Source organism: Saccopteryx bilineata, chromosome 1 (assembly GCF_036850765.1).
Source record: "Saccopteryx bilineata isolate mSacBil1 chromosome 1, mSacBil1_pri_phased_curated, whole genome shotgun sequence".
Classification (NCBI taxonomy): Eukaryota; Metazoa; Chordata; class Mammalia; order Chiroptera; family Emballonuridae; genus Saccopteryx; species Saccopteryx bilineata.
Window position 1 is genome coordinate 207,261,931 of NC_089490.1, and position 17,046 is coordinate 207,278,976.

A 17,046-nucleotide genomic window follows, 5' to 3' on the forward strand; every position below is an offset into this window, starting at 1 on the left:
ATCCAGGCACAGCACCAGAAGCACCCATGGAGCAGGAAAATGTTATTTTGTGAACTGAAGGCATCCTCTGGGAGGCAGGTATTGTCCACCACCTCCAGGTAAAGGAAGGGCAGGTGGAGAAGCAGGACACTAAGGACCTGGCCCGAAGGCTGGGTGGACAGGACGAGGAGAGCCTGGGGTCTCAGGACCTGTCGCTCAGACGCCCTGCGCTTCTCATTAAAGTAGAAGCCCATGTTCTGGAGAAGACACAGCGAGGGGGACTCTGTTGCAAGAGAAACGGTTCATCTTTAAAAGAAGGAACAGAGTAGCCTACACTATCCGCGAAGTCTGGGGCCGCAGGAGAGGCTACGGAGAGGCTGGCAGTCAGACCACACCCACGGGCACCGGTGTTCCCTGTGCTCATGAAAACATGTGGCCTGTGAGGGACCTGCCAGGGCTGTGCAGCGTGCATGCATCTCGGGCGGCCCCAATGTGGGGATTAAAGCTAATTTTGCCACAAAATACTTTCAATTCTGTAGTTGTAATTCCCACAGCTGGGAGAGGTATTTTGCAAAGAGCCATGCAGATTTTCTGAAGTTAGAGAGAGCTCACGAGGGAGCAGTCAGAGAAGAGAAATAATATTGAAATGAGAACTACTCTCTCACTGCCTGAGGCATCAAAAGGTGACCGCGTTCAGCTGGGTGTAAATGTAGGGTCTACTCCTGCTGACCTCAGGAAAATCATGTCTGTTTCCTCACCGGGAAAAAAGGGTTATTAACGGAAACAATCTCACAGAGTTTTGTAAGGATCAGTTAACATGTGATACCTTCATAGCTATCTGATACCATTGTCATTTTTCCCCCCAAAATAAAATTTCATCTTTTAAACGGTCACCCAGTTATTTCTTAGTTTATTTGAATTTGGGTTCCTTGTTAGTTTCTTTGACGTTCATGATTTTAGAAAGAAAATTGCATACTACGCAGTCTCCAGGTTCTTGCTGTCCTTCCCAGCATAAAGCCATGTTAACAATGGAATTATTCTCCAGATCTACACCCAATTAATAAATAGAAATGCTACTAGAGAATGGAAATATTTTAAGTGAAGACATTTTCAGGAAGAAATATGTGAACATGATTTGTGTTAAAATAAAACCTGATAACCGAGCCTCTGTGGTTTATCCAGCTGATGCCTCCCGGCTGAGGCATGGGGACAGGAGCCCTGCAGTGTCTCAGGGACTGCATCCCTCGGATTACAGATCAGACGGAAACACCGGCCCCTTATCCTTGTCTTTGCTCTGAGACGCACATAAAGCTCTTTATTTATTTTGCACTTAAAGTGTCAAAGGCGCCGGGGGGGGGGGGGGGCCCTCTGGGCCGGGGACAGCAGACCACACTCCTGGCTGACAATGGCAGTCCACCGTGTGTCCGCCTGAGTCCTCAGCATATGTGTATCACTAGGGCCACTGCGTCCTGGCAGGGAGCCTCCTACGGGCCTGGGAAGAAGGGAGTACTTGTGTTTCCCCGACTGACAGCCACTGTGATGGACACCGGCTTGGTACCTACACACTTAAGGGGCCAGACATCCACAGAACAACTGTTTCAACACGGTGACCACCGAGCGAGCTCTATGGCCAAGGTCTCTGCAGGGCAGGAAGATTTCACTGCTCTGTGTGACCCTGGGAGGAAAGTATCCATTTAAGAAAGATAACATATTTAACTCACTGTTTGCCTACATCCCAGCTGCTGGCCGTCCACGTGCACGTGCATGCAGAGTCCTGCCTGGCTCCTTCGGCCAGAAAGTGTCTGCCAGACCCCCGGGCCCACTGTTCTCCACAGCCACGGAGCTGAGGCCCTGATCTCAGCAGGCTGACTCAGAGTGAGTGGTTTCAGAATTTCAGGGTTCTGTACTTTCTGCATGAGTTCTGTTACTGAGTCAAGTGCTGCAGTGTGAGTGTGCTCAGCATGTCACTCCCGGACTCGGGGACAATGTCATTGTCTGTGAGCCTCTGCACACACTGGTTTTGGGAGTTCCTCAAGTGGAAGAGCCCCCATGTTCTCCTTTCTCTAACGAGGAGGGCAGAGATCTGAGACGTGCTGTTCATTCTATTCTTTGCTTTCAGCTAATGAAGGACTGCTTGCCAGCACAGGACTAGCAGTGATACAGAAAAAATTTTGAAATGAGGAAATCAAATAGGCACATGACACACAATAGCTTCTTACACAATCGATGACTGGCAAAAATAGTTGTTTTCTACTATTCCCTTCATGCTTGTCTTTAATAGCTAACTTAGAGGTTTAAAATATAAAATAATATGTACTATCTTTGCAAAGTCCTGAATGGTGGTTAATCATTACCTGAGCATCCGTTACATTCTGCACTTCATGCTTCTGAAGGTTATTGAGAAACAGAGAAAACTTTTCCTCAAAGACAACCTCGCTGAGGAAGAAAAGCAAGTACACAAGTCCACTTATGAGAAACCCCAAACAGTATTCCCGCCCTCAGGATGCGTTCACTGAAATTCGACAATTTGGAGAATTATTCTATCCTTCCCGCTCTTACAGAAGAAAAGGCATATTAGATCTTGACCAAAAGAAACGGAGGAATTGGCTTGATTATCTTACTTTTATAAGATTGCAACAAGGAAGGGTAGCAACTAATGGTCCCTACTTGAATATGTTAAGAGTCAGACGTTCCATGATTTGTCCAGGTTCAAACGGCAACTCCCTGGGGTTATCTGCAGGGTTTAAAAGCCAGCTTTTAAACAGCCAGTTCACTGTGGTTTCACCTGAGATGACTCAGTGTCCTGGCTTTTTGCAGGAGAAACGAATAGCCACACTGAAAACCAGGATGCTTTCATCTGGTAGATTGTTGCTTCAGTGAAAGCCGTGTGTGTTCCGGACTGCTTACGTCTCAAATTTTAAAGAACTGAGGTTACAACTGCTGTGGATTTTCTTGGGGAAAAGTCTCCTCATTTTGACCTTATTCAGGCTGTATAACTCCAGAGGGTCCAGGAGGTCCAGCCAGCGACTGTGTTTGTAGAATGATCCTGACTGGTAGGCCTGAGGGTTGTCACTTATGAGCACTGTGAATTTTCCCAATACAAGAAACATTTTAATTGCAGTTAAGTGAACTTTCTTTTTAGTGGAAGTAAACTAAAAAATTAAGTATTGTAATGCCTGACCAGGGGTTGGCTAAGTGAATAGAACGTTAGCATAAGACACTGAGGACCCAGATTCGAAACCCCGAGGTCGCGTGCTTGAGTACAGGCTCATCTGACTTGAGCCCAAGGTTGTTGGCTTGAAGTCCAAGGTTGGTGGCTTGAGCAAGGGGTCACTGGATCAGCTGGAGCCACCCAGTCACGGCACATATGAGAAAGCAATCAATGAACAACTAATATGCCGCAACTATGAGTTGATGCTTCTCATGTCTCTCCCTTCCTGCCTGACTGTCCCTCTCTTTCTCTCTCACTAAATACACACACACACACACACACACACACACACACACACACACGTGTATATATATTACATGCCTGGTCCAAAGACGGTTAATAAAATTCTAAAATTTCCTCTTAATATACTAGAAAGAAACAGCTGAAAAGTCAGAGACTAATTCAATGACCACTCTTACTCCTTTCACATTGAAAAGACCACTGCTAACAACTGAATTCTCCCTGGACTCCAACAAGTGACGGTTCAGGCCAGAAACCCCATCACACTCTGTCTGCTTCAGGGAGAGGAGTTTGTCTCCTAACATAATTAAAGAAGAGCGGCAAGCTCTTCCTAGGTTTTTTCTTTCTCTTTTTCCTCTTACAAGAGAAGAAACTTTAGTTAGAGATTAGATTTTTCTCTCTTTTTCTGAAGTGCGGTGTACCAACTGGCATTGGCTGTATTAAAATCAAGAGAAGCCTCGATCAAAAAGCCCCGTGGAAGGCAGACTTTGTTAATATGCAGCCACATGAAAGGCTTTCTTTTCATCCTATACAACTACAGTGTGTAAATTGCGGGGGGCTCATTGGCATAAACCTTGGCTGCGACCTCCGAGGTAAACTGGATTTACATTACTTTCTGACAAGAATTAAATGAAGGCCTTGTGGATATATGAACAGCCTTCGAGGCTGCAACAGATGGGCATGAATGTGCTCCCTAGGAAAACTGTCGGTGACATCTGTGTCCTCCAGATTCTGGTGGTCTCAGCCAATTACCCGGGGGTGGGGGGAGGACACAGCCCCGCACACCAGGCACAAGTGCTTGTGTTTGGAGCCGGAATCTGGGTGCCTGCTGCAGCGAGGTGAGACTTTATTGTCAGCATTCAAATGTGGAATGTGGCTGACAAGCTATTTGTACCTCAGTGAGGAGAACATGATTTTTCTCATCTGACCAGAGGAGCCTGCCTTTGGCAGCTGACATCACATTTCAGGGCCGTCTCTTGGATACGGTGTTTACTTGGGTGTCTCTGAGGCAGGCTGGTGGTGTTGCTGGCTGCCAGTTTATGGGGTGCATTCACGTGTCGCAAAGATGTGACCTCTGAAACACAACAGTGATCTTTCCCCAAAACATTTGCTCTGGAAATCTTCCTCTTTTCTCCTCCACAGTGGCATGTCCTGATTTCACAGCGAAGTAAAAAAAAAAAAATCAATGTTTCTCGGTTAAAACCAACTGGAGAGAAATTACATCAGAGACCCTCAAGGAAGTGGCAGAGGGCCCCCTGAGGAGACAGCAGGGTGACCATGAACCCTGCTGTCCGCATGCACCAGAGCTGCCTGTGCCCTGTGCCCCTGCGAGCAGCCCTCCCCCACACAATCTCCACCCAAGGGACCTGGATTGATTTATGGTTGCTGAATGCTTGTTCAGGGAGCGGGAGACAGCTGACCTGTCTTCCAGGTCCTGTGCCTCCTGCCCTGGCTTCCAGAACAGAGGCTTTGGATCCAAAGTGTCCAAGTCTGGCTCTACCATGTGCCGGATATGAGACGGATGGGGGGGGCACTTACCTAATCTCTGTGTGCCTTGGTTTACTAATCTGCGACATAACTAAAGTAGTGTGTACTTTGTAATAAGACCGAAATAACGTATTCATGAAAGAGCTTCCTCCCAGCTTGGAGGGCTCTTTCCATCTTGACTTTATGAAGGGGACTGCAGAGGGTCCATGATCAGAGTCCCAAACCTCTAGTTTTTCAAAAGGAAACACTATGTTCCCACTACTTTTTGGAAATTCAGAAAACTAGCTTTTGAAAAGAAATTTTTCTTTTTCTTTTTCCTTTTAGGAACTTAAGGTCATACTTTAAAATTATATATGTTTTAAAATGCATAAAACTTTGAGATTATGATTTGCTATTATGAAATTCCTAATTATCAAAAGCATCTGAGTATCTCTAAATTATGAAACAATCTGCCAAAAGGCCAATAAATTAATACATCTAGACAGAAAAAGAGTCAAGCCATCTTGAACCCTTTCCCAGCTGCAGAAGTGGAAGTAGGTAGGTCATCATATGTGAAGTTTTAGAAGACAGTGTTTAGTGCAGACTACTTACCCCTTTGTCATAGGTATTGGAAACACAATTCACACAACTGTTCAGAACAACTACAAAAGGTGGCCTGTGGACCCTCTGATCCAGAGAGCCTCCTGCTTAATGCACACCTTGCTGTGCTTAGAGTGAATTTTCACATATGGAGTGTTATCCTCTTATTTTCTGCTCTGTATGACGTTCCAGTGACCCAGGCATATGAGCTGTAGCCGAGTGTGAGCACCCTACTAGGCTGCCTCTGGGAGGGCCACAAACACTGGTCCACAAAGAAGTAATTTTGTTACCGTGGATGCATTGATGGGGATGAAAACGAGCACTGTGTCTTTCTTTCTTTCTTTCTTTTCTTTTTCTTTCTTTCTTTTTATAAATTGTGAGGGTTTTTTTTTATCTTTCTTAAGCTGCATACCGAATATAACTTGATCTTGTTCTGTCGGTCTTAGGATCTTCATGTGGACTGATAAACAGCAGAAGGCCTTTGTCTGCAGGGACCCAGAGGACAGGCCACACTGAACAAAAGCACCTGTTGTTCCCTCTTGTAATGGACTTAGAAGTGACCGTTGGCTGCCTCTCCCCACTCTCCTTAGGCTTTTCCCAACACTGCCATCTCACACACCATTCCTGAATGCAAAGGAGCGCAATTGAGGAGAAGATCAATAAATTTTAAGGCTCTTTAAGGACAGACATAATGAATTTGGTACAGCACATATTTTTAGATCAAAGATGCCTTTGAAGTGACAAAGACCTAATCCATAAACTACAGAAGCACTTCCTTTCTCTCCCAAACTGCTTATTGTCAAATAAAATGGAAGTTAAGGAAATTATCTTTATCTGAAAATGGCCAAAAGAAGCCATCACCAAATGACAGCCTTGTCACGGGTGACAATTGGGGAAATTGTGGGGAGGCCGAGCCCAACAAGTGGAGGAGTGAGCCTGCAGTTTGCACTAATGGGGCCCTGCAGCCGGCTCCAGCGACACAGTGAGACTTTGTGAGTGCGCAGGGCCTACAGCGCACTCTGTCACGAGTATGTATCACTGCAGGAGCTACTTGGCTGCGGGCAGTGAAATACTGGTCACTGATGACAGGTCACGCATGGGAACCACGGCCCGGGCCCCAGCTTCATGTGTTTGCAAGGGTCTGAGCTGAAATCTTCCTGGGATTTCAATATTTAGGAACTATGGGTATGGATTCCAAGATGAAACGCATACACCAAAGAAAGAATTTGCCTTCCCAATGTCAAGTAGGGTCTGAAATTTTAAATATGAGATAATAACATTTATTTAATCGAATACAAGTGCAGGCTGAAGGGAGGGCACTGGTCAGGCCCCGTGCTAGCTTCCGTGAGGTACTGAGGACATTGTGTGGAAAGTTATGATGACAGTGCAAGATTTCCCAATACTGAGTGAACAGAAGGACATTGGACAGATAAAAAAAAGTAAAAAATGTGAGTAAGAAATTTTAAAGTGAAACCCACTCTGTAACCCTAAAATAGTGATTAAAAAGTCATATTACGTGCAGATCCTCTTCTACAAAGGTGTATTGTTTCAGTCAACCCCTGGGCATAGATCTAGTAAGATATGTTTGAAGGATTGAGCTTTGGTTTTTCTACTGACTTTGAAATTTAATTTCATTGAAATACAAATATATATGTATATATATTTAAATTAACTTTTTACAGAAGCAGATACATAAGGCGGATAAGTATAAGATTTTTTCTTTGCTGCTTTTTCCTTCTGATATGATCAAGTATCAGAGACAAAGCTTAGTTTTGTGCAAGAGACAAAGCTTAGTTTTGAGGACTTTCGATATTCCCCAATGTTTGCCGTAGACATCTACATTCATTAGCATACTCTGCTCCGCGGGAGACCACTGAAAGCCCCCAGCCAGCTCTGGCTAATCCTCTTTAGAGAGCTCCAGGCTCCCTTCCCTGTGGCTGTAGCACTTTGAAGACCCAGAACAGAGTCCTCTTGTGTGTTGCTGCACCCAGCCTCACAAACCATTGCTTTCTGTGCTGCGAACCTTTGTTTCCATCAAGGAGAATTACGAGGAGGCTGCAGCCACGTTCGCCTGTGAAAGCCGGACTGCACTTGAGGAGGAGCTGTTATGCTGAGTTCACTTTTTCCTAAGTGTCTTTTCAGCTAAAATTAAAACGAACTGTATCCCAGCATTTCTGTTCCTTTGATTAGGATCAAGTGCTCACCACATGTCTTTCGGGGAATCTATGCTGGTTAATCAGGGGAAAGAGACTCAGTGATGTCATAAGTCTCTTCTCTTGACTGGTATTTTCCACAGGACAACATTAAATTGAGGTACAGTAATGTATTGATAGCTCATTTCCTACAGATAAAGGTGACTCCACTGAAAACATCCAACTAAGAAGCAGGTGAATAATCCAGTATCCAATTTTAATAAAACATAAAAATACAGTAAAAATTATACAACACTGTGGAAAATGTATGTCATTTTTATGTTGTTAAAAACGCTAACAAGTGAGGACCATCGTTCCCCTGAAGACACTCCCTTACTAGATTTTTTTTTTTTTTTACAGGGACAGAGAGAGAGTCAGAGAGAGGGATAGACAGGGACAGATAGACAGGAAAGGAGAGAGATGAGAAGCATCAATCATCAGTTTTTCGTTGCGACACCTTAGTTGTTCATTGATTGCTTTCTCATATTTGCCTTAACCGTGGTGGCCCTTCAGCAGACCGAGTAACCCCTTGCTTGAGCCAGTGACCTTGGGTCCAAGCTGGTGAGCTTTTGCTCAAACCAGATGAGCCCGCGCTCAAGCTGGCGACCTTGGGGTCTCGAACCTGGGTCCTCGGCATCCCAGTTCAACGCTCTACCACTGCGCCACCGCCTGGTCAGGCTCTTACTAGATTTTTTTTTTAAAGTGCTTTGCTTTTATTTCTATTATATTTCATAATAAATTTGTAAGAAAAGAAAGAATAGGTTTATAAATTGTTTTTAATTTTGGAATAATTATTTATAAAAATAGCTATTGAATATGTTCATTATATTGCTTAATGTTATTTTACTTTATGTCCCACATGGGAACTTCTCCCCTAATTAAAACAAGAGACACTTTGATTTTCATGCCAGGATGACTACAGTCCTTACTCTTATAGAATGTTTTTTGGAGAGAGATAATTCACCATGGGCTGTGGACAAATTCTTGCTAGGTGTGTCAAGAATGCCAGACCAACCCTTCCTTGGGCTGTTTATCAGCACTGTATTTGCAACAACCTTAAGTGACAACATAACGTCCCCCTATGGGATACAGAGCAAGCTTGCTATAAAAAGCAGTGGGTTCCCAAGATTAGAGTTCCCTGGCTACAACACAAACCCACTCACATGTACCTGGGTCACTTGGTATCACCCCTCTAGGACTTGGAGGACATGAGAAACTAGCATGATCAGGATGCTTGCTGTGCTCTGAGTAGTAAAGTCCTTTGTCTCTGACTTGAGAGTTCCATGTCTTCTGTCAGCATCCCTGGAACAGTATCAGGCTCACTTACTAACTTCAAAGGGAGTAAAATAAAACTCCAGATCCAAAAACTTAGTCTTACTTCCCAAGAATTTCATCATCCATAAAGCCCCTTGCAAAATGAAATGTTATGTAATCTCCTAAAAATCAATCTTAACCAAAATAGGACAAAGACAAAATGTCAGTTTTAGTTGATATAGACTTTCTTTAACTTTCTATGTTCTCCAAAATTTTTGCCTGCTTATTACAGATCCTATGTTTTTTAAAAAAAATAAAATTTCTTTAGAATTAAAGTTTGTGGACCTTTTCTTCTAACAATGCATATCAATCAAAACTTCCAGGATTGCCCTGGCCGGTTGGCTCAGCGGTAGAGCGTCAGCCTGGCGTGCGGGAGTCCTGGGTTCGATTCCCGGCCAGGGCACACAGGAGAAGTGCTCATCTGCTTCTCCACCCCTCCCCCTCTCCTTCCTCTCTGTCTCTCTCTTCCCCTCCCGCAGCCAAGGCTCCATTGGAGCAAAGATGGTCCGGGAGCGGAGGATGGCTCTGTGGCCTCTGCCTCAGGTGCTAGAATGGCTCTGGATGCAACAGGGTGATGCCCCAGAGGGGCAGAGCATCGCCCCCTGGTGGGCATGCTGGGTGGATCCTGGTCGGGCACATGCGGGAGTCTGTCTGACTACCTCCCCGTTTCCAGCTTTGGAAAAATGAAAAAAAAACAAAAAAACTTCCAGGGTTTCTGCTTCGTGCCCGGGTCTGCAGGGGATATAGGCAAGTAAGACATAGTCCCAGAACTTTTGGGACTCAGGGTTTAATAGAGAAGACAAGCAAATGTGCATCTCAAGTACAAGACTGAGTATGACCAGATATAGTTGAATTCCAAGCAAAGAATGGGTGAGCAGCCTGATGAGACAGTGGCTCAGTGGATAGAGCATTGGCCTGGGATGCTGAGGACCCAGGTTTGAAACCCCAAGGTCGCCGGGTTGAGTGCAGGCTCACCAGCTTCAGTGCAGGGTAGGCAGCTTGAACATGGGATCATAGACATGACCTCATGGTCACTGGCTTGAAACCCAATGTCACTGGTTTGAGCAACTGGCTTGGCTGGAGCCCCCTGGTCAAGGCACTTGTAAGAAAGCAATCAATGAACAACTAAGGTGCCAAAAGGAAGAATTGATGCTTCTCATCTCTTTCCCTTCCTATCTGTCTGCCCCCCCCCTTTCTCATAATAAAAATGAATGGGTGAGAATGGGGAAGGGGGGTTAGCTAAGTTACTACTTGTTCAGAAGGCAAAAACAACTGATGAATGGGTAGGACTTCAAGTAGAAAAAAATGGAAGAGAAATGGAAGGGAACGTGGGAAACTGTGTAGAGGATGCGTTTCAGATACACAGTATAATGAGGACACAGCAGAAGCCAAGGCTCAATTGCAGGTTGTGATTGGAATCAGCAGGTCATCCAAGTGCCTGGAATTCAGACCAATTCTTTTGGAAGCACCCATGGAAACTTGCAGAGAAGTGGAGCTGTTTGCAAGATGCAAAAAACGAGCTAAATGTGGGACTCACCCACACAGGGCTGACATTGAAGCCACTACTTTAGATTAAAGAAGACAAAGCTAGGATATGAAGAAGACTCCACCTTCTGCAGAATGCACACAGTGGGAATAGTGGCCTGTAAAAAAAGCAGCTAAAAATGTAAGAATGAAGAAAGTGGGAGACAGGGAACTGGGAACAAGTTCTACAGGAAGCCCCAGGGTGAAGACTGAGAAGAGGCACCTAGATCCGAAGGTCGGGAAGTTCTTGATCTCGTTAACAGATGTTTCAGCAGAGGACATACAGAGGAAGCTGACAGATGAGTGTCAGACAAGGAAGTGAAAGGGGTAAGTTAAGAAGACTGTTCTACAAAGCACTATTGTTAAGGGAAGGGAAAAAATGAAATAGTCTCCAGGGAAATGAATGTTTCATAGGAATCATTAGATTTGAATGTGTATAGGCTAAGAAGATTAGAAGGCAAAAAGAAAAGAAAAAAAAGGTGAGAGAGAATATGAATGATGAGAAAAATCACAGAAGATGTAAAAAGGGGTTGGTTTCTCAAAACAGAAGGAATAGACAGATATAAGTAGAACACTGTTTCTCTGAAATGAAAGGGAAGGAGAAAAGAACGGTTAATGATTTGGAGAAAATGGGGGATGTCACCAATGGTTAATGTGGCATCCTACATCAAACAGATGGAAATCTGGGAAGGAGAGTGGCTGTGATTTGACTTGAAAATAGGGGTCCTGGATTGAAACATTGTGGTGCAGAGTTAAAAGGACAATTATCGTATTTTTTGCTCCATAAGACGCACTCCCCCCCACCAAAAAAAAGTGGAGGGGAAAATGCCCGTGCATTTTATGGAGCGAAAAATATGGTATTTTATTAAATATTTTAACACACCATTTGGTTCAGAATATTTTTTCTTATTTTCCTCCTTGAAACTCTAGGTGTGTCTTATGGTCAGGTGCATCTTATGGAGCGAAAAATACGGTAATTAAAGATGAATAAAAGAATGGATAAGTAAGTTTGAGAACCCAGCCAGGGTTCATCAGTGATGGAACTCAAGAAGGTCAGCTGGGGGACTTCTCAGCTCTTTCCAGCCTGGGAAGTGTAGAACACGGAGAGCAAAGAAACAAACAAAGTCTAAAGTGCTGTAAAACACAGACAACCTGCCCTGGCTGGGTAGTTCAGAGCATCGTCCAGATACCCAAAGCTGTAGGTTCAATCACTGGTCAGGGCACATACGAGAGACAACTAATGAATGCATAAATAAGTGGAACCGTAAACCTATGTTTCTCTCTTTCCTCTCTCTCTAAAATTAGTAAATTAATTTAAACACACACACACTGACAACCTTTCAGCCAGGGACTAGATTCAGAAGAGGCTCAAGGGGCTAGCCTGGGCAGACAGGGATTGGGAGAGGCCAATGAAGGTCAGTGAAAAAGAGGAAACAGTGCTTGTAGTTAGTTACACCCATGTTTTCAGGGGGAATCTGGGGTCCACTGAGGACAGTCCTGGTGGCAGCCAGGGCTCTCCCGATCACTGACACAGAGTGATTGAGCTGAGGTGGTCAGGGTGGCATTTTAAACACTTCAAATTGGCAACATGTTTTAATTGCTGCATATCAACTACCCAAATACTGTTTTGCAATGTTATTTTCAGAAATCTGTAAATTTTAAGTTATCCAATCTAATTGTTAAAGTAAATAAATAATATAAATGGGTGTTAAGAACTTAAGACAAGTTGTTCTCGAGTCCTATTTTCAACTTTACTTAATTTCCAATTTGAGGCTTGAATTCAAACTAATTTATTTGGGATCCTGTGGTAGACTGTTCCATTTCCCTCCCAATTGTAACTAATGAATTAATTGTGATATTTCCTGAACTGTGTGCCTTTTCCACCATAATAGAAACTCCAGTGGGGCAGGGAATGTCTGTTTTGTTCCCATGCACAAACCTGGAGCCCTCAGCATCTGGAATAATTCCTAGGACAGAACAGGGATTCAAAAAATATTCATTGTTGTTAAATGTTTACAAAAGAGATGTTGGCTGAATCTGGGCAGCCTCTCCTACTTGCTTAATTCTATGCATTTCCTACTGTGTATTTGAAAATTGGAAATATTTCCTTTTATTTCAGCAATATCTTCCCTGTTTGATAAATAAATAAATAAGATGCCTTTTATTGTGTCTGTAACTATTAAACACTCTGCCTATGCTCTTGAAGTGACAAAAGCACACTCAGTTTTATTTCATCCTCCAATCTTTTACCTTCAATCTGATGGAAACACTTTCAAAATTGCATGGTGTCAATCCTCATTAATCTTAACAGAAATCTCCACAAATGTATTACCTTATTGCATTATAAGGACATCATCAGATTTTCTGAAAATTCTGTATCAAAGTTTATGTCATGGTCTCTGGCTCAGAAAATGAGTGTGTTAACTAAGATATCAGCCCCAACAAATGGGCCCTCATTCACATCGTGGTCTTAATTGCCTTTCTGCATATGAACCTCGTAAATCTGTGCTTCTTTTCAGCGCCTCTCTGCTGCCCTCTTCTGGTGACTCACAACAGCACAGACATAAAAGAGAAGATGTATGTTTACATATTAAGAAAAACGTTTTGTTTTTGGAACAAAAAGGATGTAAATAAATGACAAGACTTAGTAATGATCAAAGGAAATGGAAAATGTCAGTGAAACATTGATAGTGATGCATATTATTTACCTGACTGATAATCTTTTTTGATCACTAGTTCAGTGAAAAACCAATAATCTTTTTGGATTTTATGACAAAAAAAAATTCACTAATTCATTGTCTCAAAATCTATGACATTTCAATATAACAATGATAAAAATGATGCTTGTACTATCTATGCAGAAATATTTGCTAATCAAATTAATGTCACAATGAATTAGGTCGTTAAATCCTGCCTGTCTGTGAATCTCCTGCCCTGCGTGATCTATTCGGTCCCTATCCAGGTAGTAACTCTCTTGCTCCTGTGCAAGGGCTCCTTGCATTCACCACACCCTGGGCGACCTGGGTTCTAATCCAGACTTGTCACAAACCCCGTTGTGTAAACTTAGGAAAGTCACCTCTCCTTGCCAGACCTCCATTTCCTCCTCTTTTAAATTAGGGGGTATTGTTAAAGTCTCCAAAGTCCCTTCCAGCTCACGGATTCTATAATGCCATCTCCACCCTTTCACAATTCAGAGGGAACTAAAGAAGATCAGTCAGCCCTGTGGGCTAGTGCAGGGTCCACACAGACACAACTGAACTTAAGCAATAACAACCTGCATTTGTTGCGACCAAGTACTGCTGTAAGGGTCACAATGAGTAAACTCATCAGATTCTTATAAAAACCACGAGGATAACTACCACAGGTATCCTCGTGTTGGGGATGAGACCATTAGCAGAGAAGGAACAAAGTTGATTGGGCAGTTGGTTCATCAGATCAGAAACTCCCATGGGCTCCTGCGCACACTTGGTAAAGGTAGCCCAGAACAGATGTTGTGTTCAATAAACAACAGGCAGAGACTGAGGGGACGGGCAGCCAGGGATGTAGGAGAAAAGTCAGAAATGCCTGGTGAGATGGAAACCGGTCAAGGGCATTAAAACTGTGGCGGGCAGGGGGGTGGGGGATGAAGTCTAAAAAGTGGCCTTTGGATTTGTATAAGGTAATTGAGAGGTCATTTTACCTAGTGGAAATGTATTTATGCATTTAATAAATATATATATTTAAAGAACATGCCCCAAGAAGTCCCTGAAGAGAGCTGGAAAGCTGAGGGGCTTTGCCTCACCTGCAGGAAGAGCTAGGTGCTGCAGGGCTCCCCCAGCGGCTCCAGGTGGTTGTCACAGCTTCTCGCTGCCTGGCCTGCTGGCCTCTGGAAGCCTCGCTCTAACTCCTGGCATCCACTCTCTCACCTGCTGGGGAGACAGGATGTTGGGTGGCAGGGAATCTGAGCTTAGGGGCTTCAAATATTCCTTATTAAATAACCTGTAGCTTTCGGAAGTGTGGCATCTCAGGAGAGATGCGATTCACTCACATTTTATTATTCCCCACAGTAACCAGGGGTATGACTCAGGGAAGCAAATTTCTGGGTAGGGATATAATTTTCTTAGAAACTATGATCTGTGGTGTCCAACCTTTAATGACAGGTTAAGTTATTGTGAAGAAGTAGATAAATTCAAAAATACATAATGAAGATCTAAATGTTTCTTTTTTTGGAAAAGAAAGACATTAGGAAGGGCCAAGGCTTTGTTGGCAATTCTGCAGATGCTGTGGCACTTGTGCAGCTGTGGGAGTGCACCCCTGGGAACCAGACCCACTTCCTGGCCAAGCCGAGGACATAGTAAACCAGGGCTGTGATATGAGTGTCTATAAAGAGACATCAACTGATTATCAGTGCACTTGAGGCTGACATAATTCATGAATCTGAGACATTTAAGAATAAGAAACTAAGACAGTGTCACCTCACAATCAGGTGAAGTTCCCATCCCCTTCCTCTTCTCCACTGCAGTAAAGACAGCTGTGTTAGACACAGATGGACACACTCAGCACCAGCAACACCAGCAGATGGGAAGTGCTTCAGCTGGTGCTGCTTCCTGAGTTCTCTGATTCTACTTGTTCGTCCTGTCACTGACAGTTGATCCTGTCTGCGGGTCAAATAAAAAGAAGTAAGACTTACCTTACAAAGACCACACAGTTTTATTTATATTGCTCACAAAAATTAGGGGATATTTCAAAATGAACATGAAGTGATAAAAAAAAGAAGCATTTGATATTATTTTATTAAACAAGAACATCAGAAAAGCAAATGACAAGTCAAAGAAAGTTGTTGATTATGCAAATGAGATGCAAAACCAACTTTTATTTCCTTGGTGAAAATGCACCAGACAAAAGGCTGAAAGTACTGGAGTATCTGTATGTTCCTAGATCCCTTAATTTTTGTGAGCAGTTTACTATGTAGCAGCATAGTTTTGTTTAATGCCTTCTATTATTAGTTTTCTCAAAAAACTAATATATAGTTACATAAATAGTCAATATGAAAAAAATAGTATAGCTATAGACAAAGATATAGGTTCAGCTATACATACAGACACATAGATTATAGAGATAGAGATAGAGAGAAATCTATAAAAATAGAGAAAAGGGAGAGAAATAATCTTCTACTACAACACAACCACCACTTTAGAATATTTGTGAATTATATCTTTGCAGTTTCATACAAGTAGTTGTAAGAATAATAGCTAATCGATCCTGCATCTTAAGTACTTTTCTGTGCTGGTACTGGTCAATCCTTCATGTTGCATGGGTGATCCATGGTTTGCTTAACCTTTCCCCTTTGTTAGAACGCTTGCAATTCATTGTTATTATAATAACTTTAGGCTGAAACTCTGAATTTTTTCTATATTTACAATTATTTCTTCCCTAGAATGGATTTGCAAAAATAAATTACCAATATGACCATTTTTAATGGCCATTGGCAATCATGATATATTACGGCCCTTGATTTAAATGCTGTTTGATGCCCCCCACTCAGATCAGAGACCCATCCGCGATGCAGGCAGGAAGGACTGTGATGTTTACTCTGGGATAACTTGCCTTCTCTATGATTGTTATATCAAAATGTTGGCTACTTCTGCATTCTCCAATTTTAGGACAATTCATAAGGAAATGTAACGAAAGCTTGATGAAACATTTATCTATCAAATATTTTGTACATCTGTAATTAGGAAATTCAACAGATTGCATTACCAATTAAGCTGTGCAACCAAAGATCAGCGACGCTCAAACACACCACACTGGCTCAGAAAATCTGCACTTCACAAACACTTCCACTCTGTGTTTCCAAAACTGTAGCCATTCACACACCACGTCCCAGTTTTCACCACACTTGCACGTTCCCTGTAATAGTATTCATGTCATCATTTCCTTAAATCAATAGCTAATTGTCTCACTCTCTTTTTACTTAACATCTTTCTGAGCAATAATATCCATAAAGCCATAGGCTTTATACATTAATTATAATTTTAATTCACATTAAACTAAACACATAATTCAATTTCAAAGTCCAGAGTGAGCCACTTAAAATCAATTTGTATATCGTACATATACTATGCCATTTTTTGTACCCACATCTACTGAGTTCTAACATTTAAAGGCTGATACTCACTTTTATCTTGAAGAAGAGAGAATAACACTCTGAAAAAAGTTAATTCAGCACAGCTTCCTCTAAATATTGTTTCTTATAAACAGCCTCAGTTTCAGGAAGTAGAAGTTTTGAAGAAAACAGAGCCTGTCATTGTCTCACATGGTTGTGTAACTTACAGCACTTTTGCACCGGAAGGCACACCCTTTAGGAATGTCTTGGTGAAGGGCATTCTGGAAGTTGTATTACAACAGAAAATCTCTTCTTTTAAAAAAAAGTGCAAGAGCCTCACTAGACAGTGGCGCAGTGCATGGGGCATCAGCCTGAGACACTAAGGACCTGGGTTCATGGCCTGGAGTTTGCTGGCTTGAGCATGGGCTTGCAGA

The 17,046-nt window shown here is 42.8% G+C and overlaps 1 protein-coding gene across 1 annotated transcript in view; it reads right to left on the bottom strand.

The window, feature by feature from the left end:
- The window catches only part of ALPK1 (alpha kinase 1), a 74,990-nt gene extending 58,188 nt beyond the window's left edge, over positions 1-16,802 (bottom strand). Inside the window, 3 exon segments of the mRNA XM_066252708.1 lie at positions 14,309-14,432; positions 14,982-15,164; positions 16,685-16,802. The gene's annotated coding sequence lies outside the window, so the exon portion shown is untranslated.
- Positions 16,803-17,046: the final 244 nt, after the last annotated feature.